Source organism: Pogona vitticeps, chromosome 12 (genome assembly GCF_051106095.1).
Source record: "Pogona vitticeps strain Pit_001003342236 chromosome 12, PviZW2.1, whole genome shotgun sequence".
In the NCBI taxonomy this organism is placed as follows: Eukaryota; Metazoa; Chordata; class Lepidosauria; order Squamata; family Agamidae; genus Pogona; species Pogona vitticeps.
In genome coordinates, this window is record NC_135794.1 from 8,737,229 (window position 1) to 8,750,329 (window position 13,101).

At 46.4% G+C, this 13,101-nt stretch overlaps 1 protein-coding gene across 4 annotated transcripts in view; it reads right to left on the reverse strand.

Annotated features, from left to right (window-relative positions):
- C12H15orf39 (chromosome 12 C15orf39 homolog) overlaps positions 1–13,101 on the reverse strand; it is a 35,392-nt gene that overhangs the window by 20,808 nt on the left and 1,483 nt on the right. The window contains exon 2 of one of the 4 annotated variants that reach the window (XM_072982120.2): positions 1,874–2,278. The exons of the other annotated variants lie outside the window; for them this stretch is intronic. The gene's annotated coding sequence lies outside the window, so the exon portion shown is untranslated. The remainder of the gene's footprint in view (positions 1–1,873; positions 2,279–13,101) is intronic. 4 annotated transcript variants of the gene reach the window in all.

Consider the following 13,101-nt stretch of genomic DNA (forward strand, 5'->3'; position numbering starts at 1 on the left):
GACCAGCCAGAACCCTGTTGAGCTTCTGATGAAGCTAGAAAGCCACTGATGATTTACTATATATAGAATCACAGAACTGTAAGCTGGAAGGGGCCCTCCGGGGTCATCTAGTTCAACCCTCTGCCCAAGCAGAAAACCCATCACTAAAGCCTTCCTGGCAGGTGGCTGTCTACCTGTTGCTTAAAAACCTTCAATGCAGAAGAATCCACTACTCTCTGAAGCAATCCATTCCACAGTCCATCAGTTGTTACTGTCAAGCGGTTCTGCCTAATGTTTAGGCACAATCTCCTTCCTTGTAAATGGAATCCTTTACTTCAGGTCCTGCCTTCTGGAACTACAGAAAACAAGGTGGCTCCGTCTCCCACACGATAGTCCTTCAGATGTTTCAAGATGGCTATTACTTCACCTCGCAGTCTTCTTTTCTCCAGGCTAAACATAAGGCTGGAACTCCCACAGCCATTGCTTGACAGGGATGTAGCCTGGGGCAATGCGCCGAAGGAGGCACACAGACACCCCCACATACTGAGGAGTCCCCACATCCAACTGGATAGGGTCCTTCAAGGCCTGGGGCCATACAGCTAATCCCCACCCATCCCATGAGAGAAGGACTATCTCTTCACCTGGGCAAGCCAGAATATGCGCTGCCTAGCTGCTCTACTTCAAAACTGGCAAGGAGGAGTGGCAGTCAATAGACAGACAGACACACATACAGACACCCTCTCTAAGAAGAGGAAGTGTGGCTGTATATTTTGGAAACACGCTCCTTCTCTGATCAGGCTGACATGCTATAACTTGGTAAGAACAATGACTTTATAACTCAGGATGCTATGTATGCTTCTGCTCCACTCTCGCTGCCCTGTATTCATGCCATTCAGAAAACTGAGTATAAATACGTTCTATCCAAAATAAACAAAAAATCCCAGTCAATACAGCCCTGACAACATCAGCTTCTGGGAACTGTAGCTTTATAACATACAGGACTCACATTTGGGAATGATTGAGCTACCCCCAGCTCCTAGTCAACGATTTAAGAACAGAGCCTCCATTTTGCGACGCAGTGTATCTGAACCTCCCAACTGCTGAAAAGTAACAGCTGGAGAGAACGGGGGGGGGGCTCCAAGCCCTTCTTCTGGATTTCCCATAAACACCTAGCTGGCCATTATGTGAAACAGGATGCTAAACAACAAGATTCGCCTTTGTCTGAACCAGCAGGTCTGTTTATTATTGCTAGCAGCCGGGAAGGGCATGTGAGGGTGACTCTCCGGTATGCCCTGTTAACAAGCAGAGCTTCTGCGCACTATTTCGCCGAAGCAGTCTACCTGTGAGCGAAACACTCTGACCTGGAAATGTGACTCTGTGTTCTCCAGCTGCCTCTCTGCACAAGAATTCTCTCTGTACAGTTTTAAAAGCATCCCAAACCATTCTCATTCTGAATCGAGGTCCTTCCATGCGAAGAAAGCTCATCACTTCCTCCCCAGTGTCGGGAGGGTTCCCAGCGCTATCCTGGACCCTTTGTTTCCAAAGCAGCCAAAGAAAATAAGTGGAGGAAGGGAAGGCGGAAGATGGAGCCACTCTGACAGGTCTAAAGGGGCCCAATTTCCTTCCGGAAACGGTCACAGTTGCCAAAATGTGGCAGCAAGCCAATTTTTAAAAATAAATAAATAAATAAAGCCACCAATTGTGATAAAACCACAAACCCCTCCCTGAGCGTCAACATTTCCTGGTTGTTGCAAATGGGTTTCCCCTTTCGATGGATAAATTCAATGGAACGGTTTAGGGCAGAGATACAGAACTGCTTCAGGGCTCACGTACGGCTCGAATCTTGCCCTCCTCCTGTTTCCAGACCTCAGAAGAGATTTATTTACTTCCTTACTTATTTCTGTAATTTTGAAGCTTCTGGCTGAACGTGAAGACTTCTCTTCTCTTCATGGCCCATGCATCATCTCTCTAGGAGAAAGCAGCACCATCGTTCAAGTTCTGGCAACCTCTTCAGAAGGGTCAAATCAGCATGTTCCATATCAACGTTCTCTTTAAAACATGTCAAGTTTGTTATGGTCCCATCAGCCGCCAAGATGCCCTGGCCTTGCATTGGGTGCGATCCTTCCCGAGTGCCACGGACGCAGCTTTATCACAGATCTGGGTGCCAAGGTCTCAGAAAGGCTATTATCAAACTTAAGCAGCTCTTCCAGGCAACTTGTACAGAGATAGACTTTTCCATTGCCATCATCTGCCTGTGGTCCACCATGGGCGTGCTGAAGTCTGCTGAAATTCCAGTGCCCTAGAAAAATTTCAGGGAGGAGGGCTCAATGAAATCACTGCATATAAACTTGGGAGAACCTCCAGAAGAAATATTAAGTTGGATGAACTTGACCTTCGTGTAAGGATCTTCCCGTAGAACCAGATGGGACCGAGGCCAAGGGTCATAGCCCCGCTGGGGCCTCCCTGTCCAAAATCCATACCCCTTGCTGCTGTTCATCTTTCCCATCACAGCCTCTCCACCTGCCCTCCTCTGAGCATGCACAAAGTGCAAAACAGTGAACAGACAGGACACCAGCCTCTACTTCCTTCATGTTTCCCATCTGGCTGGTTATGCAGATTGGGTCCAAAGGAAGAGAGCGAATGAAACGGAAGCCGTGTCCTAGAGAAGGTGCCTAGCAAGAAATCCCATCCAGGACATCTTGGTCAGGTCTCCAGCCCCCAAATTTGCAGTTGACCTCAAACTCTACATTGTCTATTGTGATCAACAAAAGAGATGTCAGCTGGATTCACCCTTAGCTTTGCTCAGGTCTTAGAAACATTATCTTTCAGACTACAACACCCAGAACCCCCCCTTATTTGCTACCAGAGATCAATGTAGTTGGAGATTACCAGGGTCTCAACCCAGGTCTTTTCCACTTGCAAAGTACAGTGGTGCCCCGCTTGACGATTACCTCGTTAGACGAGGAAATCGCTTAACGATGAAGTTTTTGTGATCGTTCTTGCGATCGCAAAATGATGTTTTAAATGGGAAAAATCGCTTCACGATGATCGGTTCCCTGCTTCGGGAACTGATTTTTCGCTTTACGACGATTAGAAAACAGCTGATTGTGGGTTTAAAGATGGCTGCCCGCTGTTTAAAATGGCTCTCCGCTGTGCTTCGGACGGATTCCTCACATTACAGGCACCAGAAAATGACTGCCCTATGGAGGATCTTCGCTGGACCTGAGATATCTCACCCATTGAAACGCATTGAGCGGTTTTCAGTGCATTTCAATGGGCTTTTTCATTTCGCTTGACGAGGATTTCGCTTAACAGCAATTTGAACGGAACGGATTATCCTCATCAAGCGAGGCACCACTGTATTCAGATGTTTGATTTCATTTCCACCCCATCTCCTGATGGCAGATGTGGCTTTTGCATGCTGTCCTTACAAGAGAACCTGGAAGGAAACACCAGGGTCTTAATGCCCAAGACTCAATCCAAGATTCTAAACCACACCAGCTACTCTTTCTTCATCTCCCAAGGCTTTTTGATGACACTTTCATTCTTCAACTGTCCAGCCTCAAAGGCAGTGACTGAAATCTTGTGGCAAAGGCGGGTAAGTTGCACTGGAGCAGGCCCACTGGGAATTTACCGAGTCAACTCCTCTGTAATTTCCATTTGATTCAATCAAGTCTATTTTATATTGGAGTTTTTGCAACCTCGCATGCTGCCTTTAGCAAGCTGGCGGGACAGTCTATCCAGCACTAACCAACAGTTCCCTCCTGAATTCAAAGCCTCTCTGCTCGAAGCTTTTTTCCCTCTGTTGAGGGCTGTTGCCGAAAGCAATCATGCCTGTCAGTTTGCTGCTGATCTGTAAGCAAATGAAGCATTTTTTATTCTTTCTTCTACCCGTTTCTGAGTTACTGAGACTGTAAGTGCTAGTTAATGACAAAAGGGGGTGGACGGCTTAAGTTCCACGCGTTTTAGGGCCATCTCTCTCAGCTTTTTTCTTTTCACACACACATCCATCAGAGAGCAGAAAGGCACTGTGGCCTGGAGCCAGCAGTCTTGGTCTCGAATCTCACCTGGCCAAGAAGCTTCCGGAAGTGACCTCTGACCCATCTCTTTCTTTCTCAGCCTGACCTACCCACTGCAAAATTAAGGTAAGGAGGAAAATATGCATCCACATTTAGCTATGACCAAAGCTGGATCCAGATATTGTAGAACCACAACTCCCATCATTCTTCACTGTCACAGTTCCCCCATTAAGCTACCACCACTCAACCACACCCCTCTTGTTCATCCTGAGGTAAGAGAGCTCAGGGGGAGTCAGAGGTTGTGGAGACTATGGGAGTTTGACTGGAACAGTATTCCTCCCAACACCCCAGTCTCCCAGATTTAGAGGTGCTCCAGGCACTGAAAATGAGCATGCCAACCTTGCAAGGTAGCCACCCATTCCTCCCACACAAATGTTAAAAAAAATCCCAGCAGCTGGTCAAGCCAAGGAGTGATTTTAGTTCCACCAACCCTCTCAGTCCTAAATCTACAGAGCTTCTTCAAATGACTTTTGTAGTTCCTCAAAAAGAAAAGGGAAATAATTCACAAGGACAAAAAGAGTAGAAGTTACAAGAAAAGGTTTTGCGGAATACAGGAGCAAATGTGGAGAGACTTACAAGCATTTGGGAAGAAAGGTAAAGGTTCCCCTTGACAATTTTTGTCCAGTCGTGTTCGACTCTAGGGGGCGGTGCTCATCCTCGTTTCCAAGCCATAGAGCCAGCATTTTGTCCGAAGACAATCTTCCGTGGTCACATGGCCAGTGCGACTTAGACACGGAACGCTGTTACCTTCCCACCGAGGTGGTCCCTATTTATCTACTTGCATTTTGCATGCTTTCGAACCGCTAGGTTGGCGGGAGCTGGGACAAGCGACGGGCGCTCACTCCGTCGCGTGGATTCGATCTTATGACTGCTTGGTCTTCTGACCCTGCAGCACAGGCTTCTGCGGTTTAGCCCACAGCGCCACCACGTCCCTTTGGGAAGAATGCGCACCAGAAAATAATAAAAGCTGATCTACTCTACCTATACGTGCACCTAAACAGAGAAATTGTATAGTTCTGGGGCATGCACAGAGTGTATCCTCCTGGCACAGCCCCTTATGATGGCAAACAGACTCAGATTCTCCTCAGGAGACAGGCTGATAATAATCTTAGAACTGCGGAGCTGGAAGAGACCCTCAGGATCATCAAGTCCGGCCCCTGTCATGGAGGCCTAGTCAGGAATCGAACTCCCAACCTCTGGCTCGAGACCTAAACCACTGAGCTATCCAGCACTGAGTAAAGAATTGTTCTACTGAAAGACATGCCTGGCTAACTAACTAGTTTCCCTAACCACCTTTTATATAAGTAAATGGGCCTTTTATTTAATAAAAATCAAGATCAAAGAGAGCTAGATAAAATCAAGCCTGAATTATCTCTGAAGGCAAAAACGGAGGCTGTACTACTTTGGGCCCATCACGAGGTGGCCGGGTTCTCTGGAAAAGACAATAATGCTTGGAAAGGTGGAAGGCAGCAGGAAAAGAAGACCAAAGATGAGATGGGCCGACTCCTTAAAGGAAGCCACAGGTGTGAATCTGAGCGAGCTGAGCAGGGCTGCCGAGGATAGGACTTTTTAGAGATGGCTCATTCATGGGGTCTACGTAATTCAGGGGACAACTTGCTGGCACATAACAACAAAACGAGCCATTACACAGCAACCTCTTGAAGGTCCTTTCATGTTTCATCGGGACAAAAGGCAGCGTGGTGACCTGCTACCATGCACACAGTCAAATCTGCATAGCTCTCTGGGAAGGAAGTGATCTGACTTCAAGGGCTGCAGATAAGGCAGGGTCCCTTTGATAGGCCCTCTGACGAAGATAAGCACTGCTCCTTGCTCAGACCGTTCTTTGAAGTGTTCAACAGCAGGAGATAAGTTGAAGATGTGAACTGTCTGTTTATGCCCTAACCTCTGCCGCTTAGGTCAGCTTGCCAGCCACTCACAGTAGCACAGAAGAGTCCAGGCAGCAGAGTTCTGTATTTTACACACTGAAAAAGTCTATTTTGCCACACTCACTACGGGACGACGTGTGCATGTGCACACAGATGTATGTGCATGTGTACGAGTCTTTTTATGTGTCTTTTATCAGGACCTACAGCAGGGTGGGGGACGATGTCTAAGCCACCTCTTCCTCTAGCTTGGTGGCTTTCGATGACCCAGATAACCCTGGTGCAGCCCTCAGAAAATATTTAGCCTTTTCCCCATTTGCCCTGTGCCAATGGGCTCCTTTTGATCTCTGAAAAGGAGCTACTCAAACTCCCCCCTTCTCTCTATCTCTGTCTCACACACACACACACACACACCCCTCTTCTGCCACCCACTTGTCATCCTTTCTGGGAAAATCCCCTTCTGAAAACAGGAACAAATCTATTTATCTAAGCTGTCCACTTCTTTCTTAACCAAGTGGTTTCCAAATTGCTTGCTAAGAACTTTGCACGTTGTCGAAATAATGGCAAGCAGTTCCCCATGCTTAACAAGACACAGAAACACACACACACACACACATTCATATGCTTCACTCAGCAAAGTGACATCAGAGGTCTAAACCTGACCTCCCTTTTGAGTACAAAGATTGGTGGTCTGTCGCCTCCAGATGGACTGCAACTCCCAGAATCCCTTGCTGTTGACAAGGCGAGCCTGAGCACATGGGAGTTGCAGTCCAGCAGTGCCCATTTCTGGAGAGGTCTGATGTGGACATGGTGACACATGTCCTAGTTAGGCTGGATTACTGTAACACATTCTATGTGGGGCTGCCTTTGGAAAACGTTCAGAAACTTCAGAGGGTTCAAAATGCAGCAGCCAGTTTCCTGACTGGGGCTGGTTACAAGGAACATATAACAACCCACCCACCCACCCCCCAGTTACAGCAGCTCCACTGGTTGCTGATCCATTTCTGGGCACAATTCAAAATGCTGGTTTTAGCCTATAAAGCCCTAAACAACTTGGGTCTGAGCTATTTCAAAGAACGCATCTCCCTCTATGAGCCTGTTCGGGAATTAAGATAATTAGGGGTGGCCTTTCTCTTGGTACCATCACCTTCACAGGGGTGTATGGTGGGGACACAAGAGAGGGCCTTCTCTGTGGCTGCTCCCAGACCCTGGAACTCCCTCCCACCAGAAACCAGACTGGCCCCATCTTGGCTGTCCTTCTGCAAGCAAGCGAAGACCTCTCTCTTCTGGCAGGCTTTCCCCGAAGGACTGGCCGTTTGAGAAGGGTTGTATGCTCTGTTGCTTTTAAATGTGTTTTTAGTACTGATTTAATTGGCCGTTTTTAATATCATACATGTTTAATTCTTTTGAAATATTTGTATGCTCACTGCTTTTGACTTTTACATATTGTCTTTCAAGTGTAAGCCGCCTTTGGTCCTCTCAAGGGTGAAAGTATTTTAAATGAATAAAACAGATTGGAGAAGAAAAAGATGCTTCGCTGCCCCTTTCACCCACCCCTCCCTTTAGCCCGCGATTCACCTCTTTTCCCACCCACCCCCAATTTCTCTACCTTTTTTGCTCCTTAATCCAAATGACACCTGGGATTTCTTGATAGTGAAAAAGAAACTGAGGTACGAGCAAAGACTCATGGATGGAAAAGGGAGAAGTTCGGGGGGGGGGCTATAGGCCACACACTATTCCCCCCCCCCGCACTGCTGCAATTGTTGAATTAGTACGGATCAAGAATGCTCCTTTGTTCACAGTATCTTCCTCCAAAGCCAATTTGCCCTCCTTGCCCTTCCAGCAGAAGATGAGTCAAGTCTCAGACATTTGGGGATTTGCACAGGGAGAGAGGATAAACTAGCCGAGATTAAGAATATCATCTTCTAACATAAACAGACCCACGGAACGTCCTCCCTCTGCTCCAAAAGATGCCTCGAAAACAGGCGAAAGGTAAATGGAACAAGACCCTCATTGTTTCTCTTCAGGGCCAACTGGCCAACTGTGATGAACCATTTGGCACTCCGGCGTGCCTTTACTGGGAAGGACACGTCATCCATTCCACAAAATTTCCTGGAAAAATCATGTTGAGCTTTGCAGGCCTAGGCGGAGTCCAAAAAAAGTAGATTTCTTGGCACTCGGTTACATGTCTAGGTTTCTTATGCTCTCAGTAAGAAAGAGAGGAACCTCGGAGAGAGGGCACCACCACCCAGTAACCATTCACGTCTGGCCATCCTGCTTGCAAAACCTGATTCTTCTGAACCTACTGGGTTACCTGAGCAGGTGTAGATAGAGACGTCCCAGCACAGTCTGGGTTGCCCACCAGAGCATTCACCAGACTTGCATAACTTCATGACCTTCAGAGGTTTTGGACTACAAGCACCATCATCCCTGACCACACCCAGCAAGGCTCTTGGGGGTTGTAGTACAAAACCTCAGGGAAGCCTGCTAGGGGATGATCTTGATCTACTCTCAAAAGAAGGCTTTCAAACCACCTGCGCTCAAAGCCATGACAAAGCTTCTTCCCCTTTACCAAGCAGTTGGACCTCTCTGACCTGAAATGGATAACTCTCAGGCCTTCCATGTGCCTGGTCTTGGATGTCCCTGTCCTACAATTGTCTTGGACTACAATTCCCATCATTGCCCATCCTGAATAACTACGTTATGACCCGGAATTCTGGGAGTTCCGATTAAATACACCCAGAGAAGTCAAGTCGAGATTGGGAAACCCTCGTGAAGACAGCAGCTGTGGGGGAAACTAGGGGTCCTGAAGGCCAGATGGTCTCCACTCAGAACTAGCCCCCCCAGGGCCAGATGATATCATGGGGTGGAGTTATAAGAGCCTTTTAAAGTAATAGGCAGTATTTATTTTTTAAAAAACTGCAAAGGAACAATGACAAAATAAGCATATGCTCATAACCACCTTGTGATTTCCCCAGAAAATGGTCCTTCTTAGACTACAACTCCCAGAATCCTCTGGCTAGAGGAAGATGATACCCCAAAAAATGACAGGGAGGGAGGGTGTTAGCCAATAGTAGGAAAGGGAAACCTTCTGCCCTGTTTTGGCCTACAAGTCCCATCAGCCCCAGTGTGGAGGGACTAGATGTTCTGGATCTTACCATAAGTCTAGAACTTCTAGAGAGCCAAAGGTTCCCAACCCCCTAGATTACACGGGACTTCCATCCAATCAATAATATTCATTGCTGGGTTTAGATTGACCCTTCTCTCTGATCTATCATGGTTCCTCTTAGCATCTTTGATATGGGAACCATGTACTTTACCAGTTATTTTATTTTGTTTTTACCTCTGTTTTTAATATTGCTTTTATTATGAGTTTTAATATGATGTCTGTATAATGTTTCTTTAATATTGCAATAATTTACTACTCCCTGCTTGCTTGCGTGCGTGCTATACACAATATATATCAACACTGAACACTCTTTACATGCATGTAATAAAGTGTTTTCCAAGCACAGGTCAAAAAGTTCGCCAGGCAAAGCAACTACTGGCACAATTCAAACAACACCTGATCAAGTGATGTGCGAAGTCCAGCCTTCCAGAGCATACATAGTTAGAACTGACCACCCACCCCCACCCCAGCCTCCACCCACATTCCCAATGACAAAATGAGCCAAGAATGTTCAGACCCAGAACAAACACATTTACCAAAGCCTTTTTCCTTCTTCTTCTTCAGTCTCCCAAGATCTCAGGTCAACATGAATGGGGAATGCCGTCATCTGAAAGCATTACATAGATAGCTTATAAAACCCTTTATTGGGCCGGTGGAGGGGGGTGGGTTGGTTAGGTTCTCCTGGCTGCCAATCTCATTAAACCTGGCCTTGCTCAAGAATTACCTTTTGCCTCCAAAATCCCAGAGAATCTGGCTGGAAGAGCATAGCACATCATTCGTCTCCCTCGAGCATCTGTGCCAAGGCAACAAAACCAAATATGGTTCCCATGCTCGCAAATTTGTTCAAGCTGCTCAAAACTGGCCTGAAATGTGATTTTTTTATTTTCTGTTCTGACTGTAGCTTAATACTTGGTGGTACACCACTGGCACTATTAAACGTACACTGGCAGAACGCACACAAGCACAAAGGACCGCTGTTGCAATTACTGAGAAGAGCATTAACTACCACTGTTGAGAAGGGAATGGCCCTGGATACCACATACCATTAGCATTGCATTCAACCACATCTGAAACGAACAAGAAAACTATTCAGAACCAAATAGTAACATTCTGCATAGTGCTGTTCTGGTTTTACCATGTGGATAAACATAAGCTGACTACATTCTTCACTTCTGGTTATTATTAGTGATGATCTTTCTAGCATTTGCAAAAGTTGGGTCACAGATACAATTCTAAGAGCCTAGAGTCTTACGAATGTTCGCACGTGAATCAGTCCCACTGTGTTCAGGTAACTGTAAACAGCATTGTAGAGAAGATAAAGGCCTCAGAAGAAGGAAACCCTATTGAACTCATAGACATTTCCTTTGGAACTAACCTCTTCCAGACACTACAGGCGAGTGGCAGATGTGCTTTTACAGACATGGAAGAGAAAAGGCTCCTGTCCTAAGATGCTTAGAATCCTAAATTGTAAACCACTTGGGGCAGAGACCTGAGAAGCAGGAATGGAATAAGAAGATCACTGGTGAAAAAATAAAAGCAGCAGAAAACCAAAGAAGAGATGCAGGAAAAGGAACATCGCTCACATAACTTATACATATAATATCTGTGCTTCCATTGGCCAGTATCTTACTGCTAGTACCCATTTTCACTTAAAGCTAGGAATGACCCTTCTATGGGGAGATCCTCCTAACCTGTCCAGGCAAAAAGCTTTGCTCTACATTTATTTACTATACTTAAAATCTTGTTACTCTGCCTTTCTCTTTAAGAAGGACCCAAGAAAGACATCTCCCATAAACAAGCTGATGCCTTCCACATATTTAGCACCACGCTTCCCATTTGCCCCAGCCTGTACGGCTGACGGCCAGGGTTCATAGGCATTGTAGATCATATCATTTGCTTATCCCCAGTAGAATCATAAACATCACAAAGTTGGACACCACCATCATGTGATTTGGTAAAATGCAACTTCTTAGGCAAAGGCTGGAAAAGTGATGCTTCGGTGGCAAATTCCCAGAATCCCCCCAGGCACTGCGGTCACCGCTGGGGTCTTCTGGGAGTTGTAGTCATTTCCAAATGCTGCAGCCCTTATCATTATTTCAGTTTTACGTCGTCAAGAAATGGATTGGAATACAAGCTGGCCAAACTCTACAAGCTTTTCTTGGGAGTAAGCCCTGCTGTAGTCAACAAGGCTTACTTCCAAGTAAGCTCACACTCCCCATGCCCTTCTCAGGAGGCATCACAGAAAACAGGGGAACAAAACTGACGACCAAAATTATAGGGTTTAGTGAGCCACCCAAGGGCCCCATGTGGTTTCCTGCCACGTTTTCAGCACCTCTGCTTTACGATGTCAGTTCTGAAGAGGAGGACTCTGGAGAACACGCCTCTGAAGCTCTAAATATCAAACCCGAAGAGGCTAGGCTAAACCTACAGAGATCAGAAATGGCACACCTTGTCAAAGGGATGAATTCTGAAGAGTGTCTCCCACCAAGACAAGACTCCGGCTGGACCCATCATTCATAGATTTCAAGGGAAAGCAAGAGGGTCAAAGAATAATCAAGTAAAATGTGGCTACTTGGATATAGGACAAATTTTCTCGGATTTTTATGCCCCACCATGTGTACAAAAGATCTAGCAAATGGCCACAATAATGCTATTGAAATAGCTCACTTCTGGTCAAAATTAATCCAATTATCTTAAATTTTTAATTTGTTCAAATTCTGCCAATATTTCACATACCCACAGTTTTAAATTGTGCAGCTCCCTATATGAAATAAAGAAATAACGAACTCTGGCAAAGCACAAACCCATCATTTTTCTCATGTTTCAGCTCCAAGCGTTACACACTCACCCACACCAAAGGCATTTCCTAGGCTTTGCCCACTGAGCGCATTTGTGTACACGAATGCTATAGCTACCACAAACACAGGGGGTTGCGGTTCAGGCGCTTTAGCCACACACACCGGGCCCCAAAACAGCTTTTACACTGGAGCCCACACCATGTCTGCAAAAAAAGGGGGGAGTTTTTCAGTCCTTGAGGTGCATGTGCTGAGTGTGGGTGTATGCTGCATACACACACAACCCTGGAAAGAAGAAACACAAACACAACTCAGGCCCTCCATAAATGGCCAGGAAAGCTGCAACTGGAGCCTTTTAAGGCCAGTGTGTTTTCTTAAAAAGTTCAACAAGAAACAGATGGTCCTGTGGGAACAACTTCTTTTAGACAGGGGGAAAACAAGAAGCCTCCCCCGACCCCTGTAGTCCAAGAAAAAGTGGGTGGGGGCCGAGGGAGAGGGAAGGAGTGTCAAAAATATAAAATATACAGAAGACACTGCGAGAAACGGATGAAAACCAGCCCTCCTCAAGGGGTGGGGATTACAGGACGGTGCTGAAAGAGGAGACCACGTTTTGATTTTGATTTTTTTTTAACACCCATAGCTTGCAGGCGGCTGGGTCAGAGCAAACCCGCCCAGGCCTTTGGCAAACCGCGCCAGCCTCCGCTCGATCGAGTCGGCGGAAATGATGAATGACCCTCAGAAGAAAGCATGACGCCTAAAGGTGCACGGGATCGCAGCCTCCCACGCGCGCACACTCCCCCACCCCCTGCGCGGGCGCGCAGCCCCACCGACGCCCAGCAGCAGCAAAATAAAGCCTGCCGTCTTAGCCCTCCGCTCTTCCCTGCGTGTTTTATTTTAATCCGATTGCTCGGTTTTGAAGTTTTTAAGCGTGGCAAAGTTGTCCAGAAGAGTGCATCGCACTCATGGGGCGGTAGAGAAAAGAAAGAAAGAAAGAAAGAAAGAAAGAAAGAAAGAAAGAAAGAAAGAAAGAAAGAAAGAAAGAAAGAAAGAAAGAAAGAGCAGTCAAACGCTCAACAACAAAAAAAACCTAAACCCCCTTCCAGTTTTGTTTTTTTCCTCCTAGTTCAACAGAAAAAAGAAATCACAGCGGCAAGGGTCCTCAAGACCATGTGCAAAGTGCTGCTACCGGTCCAGGA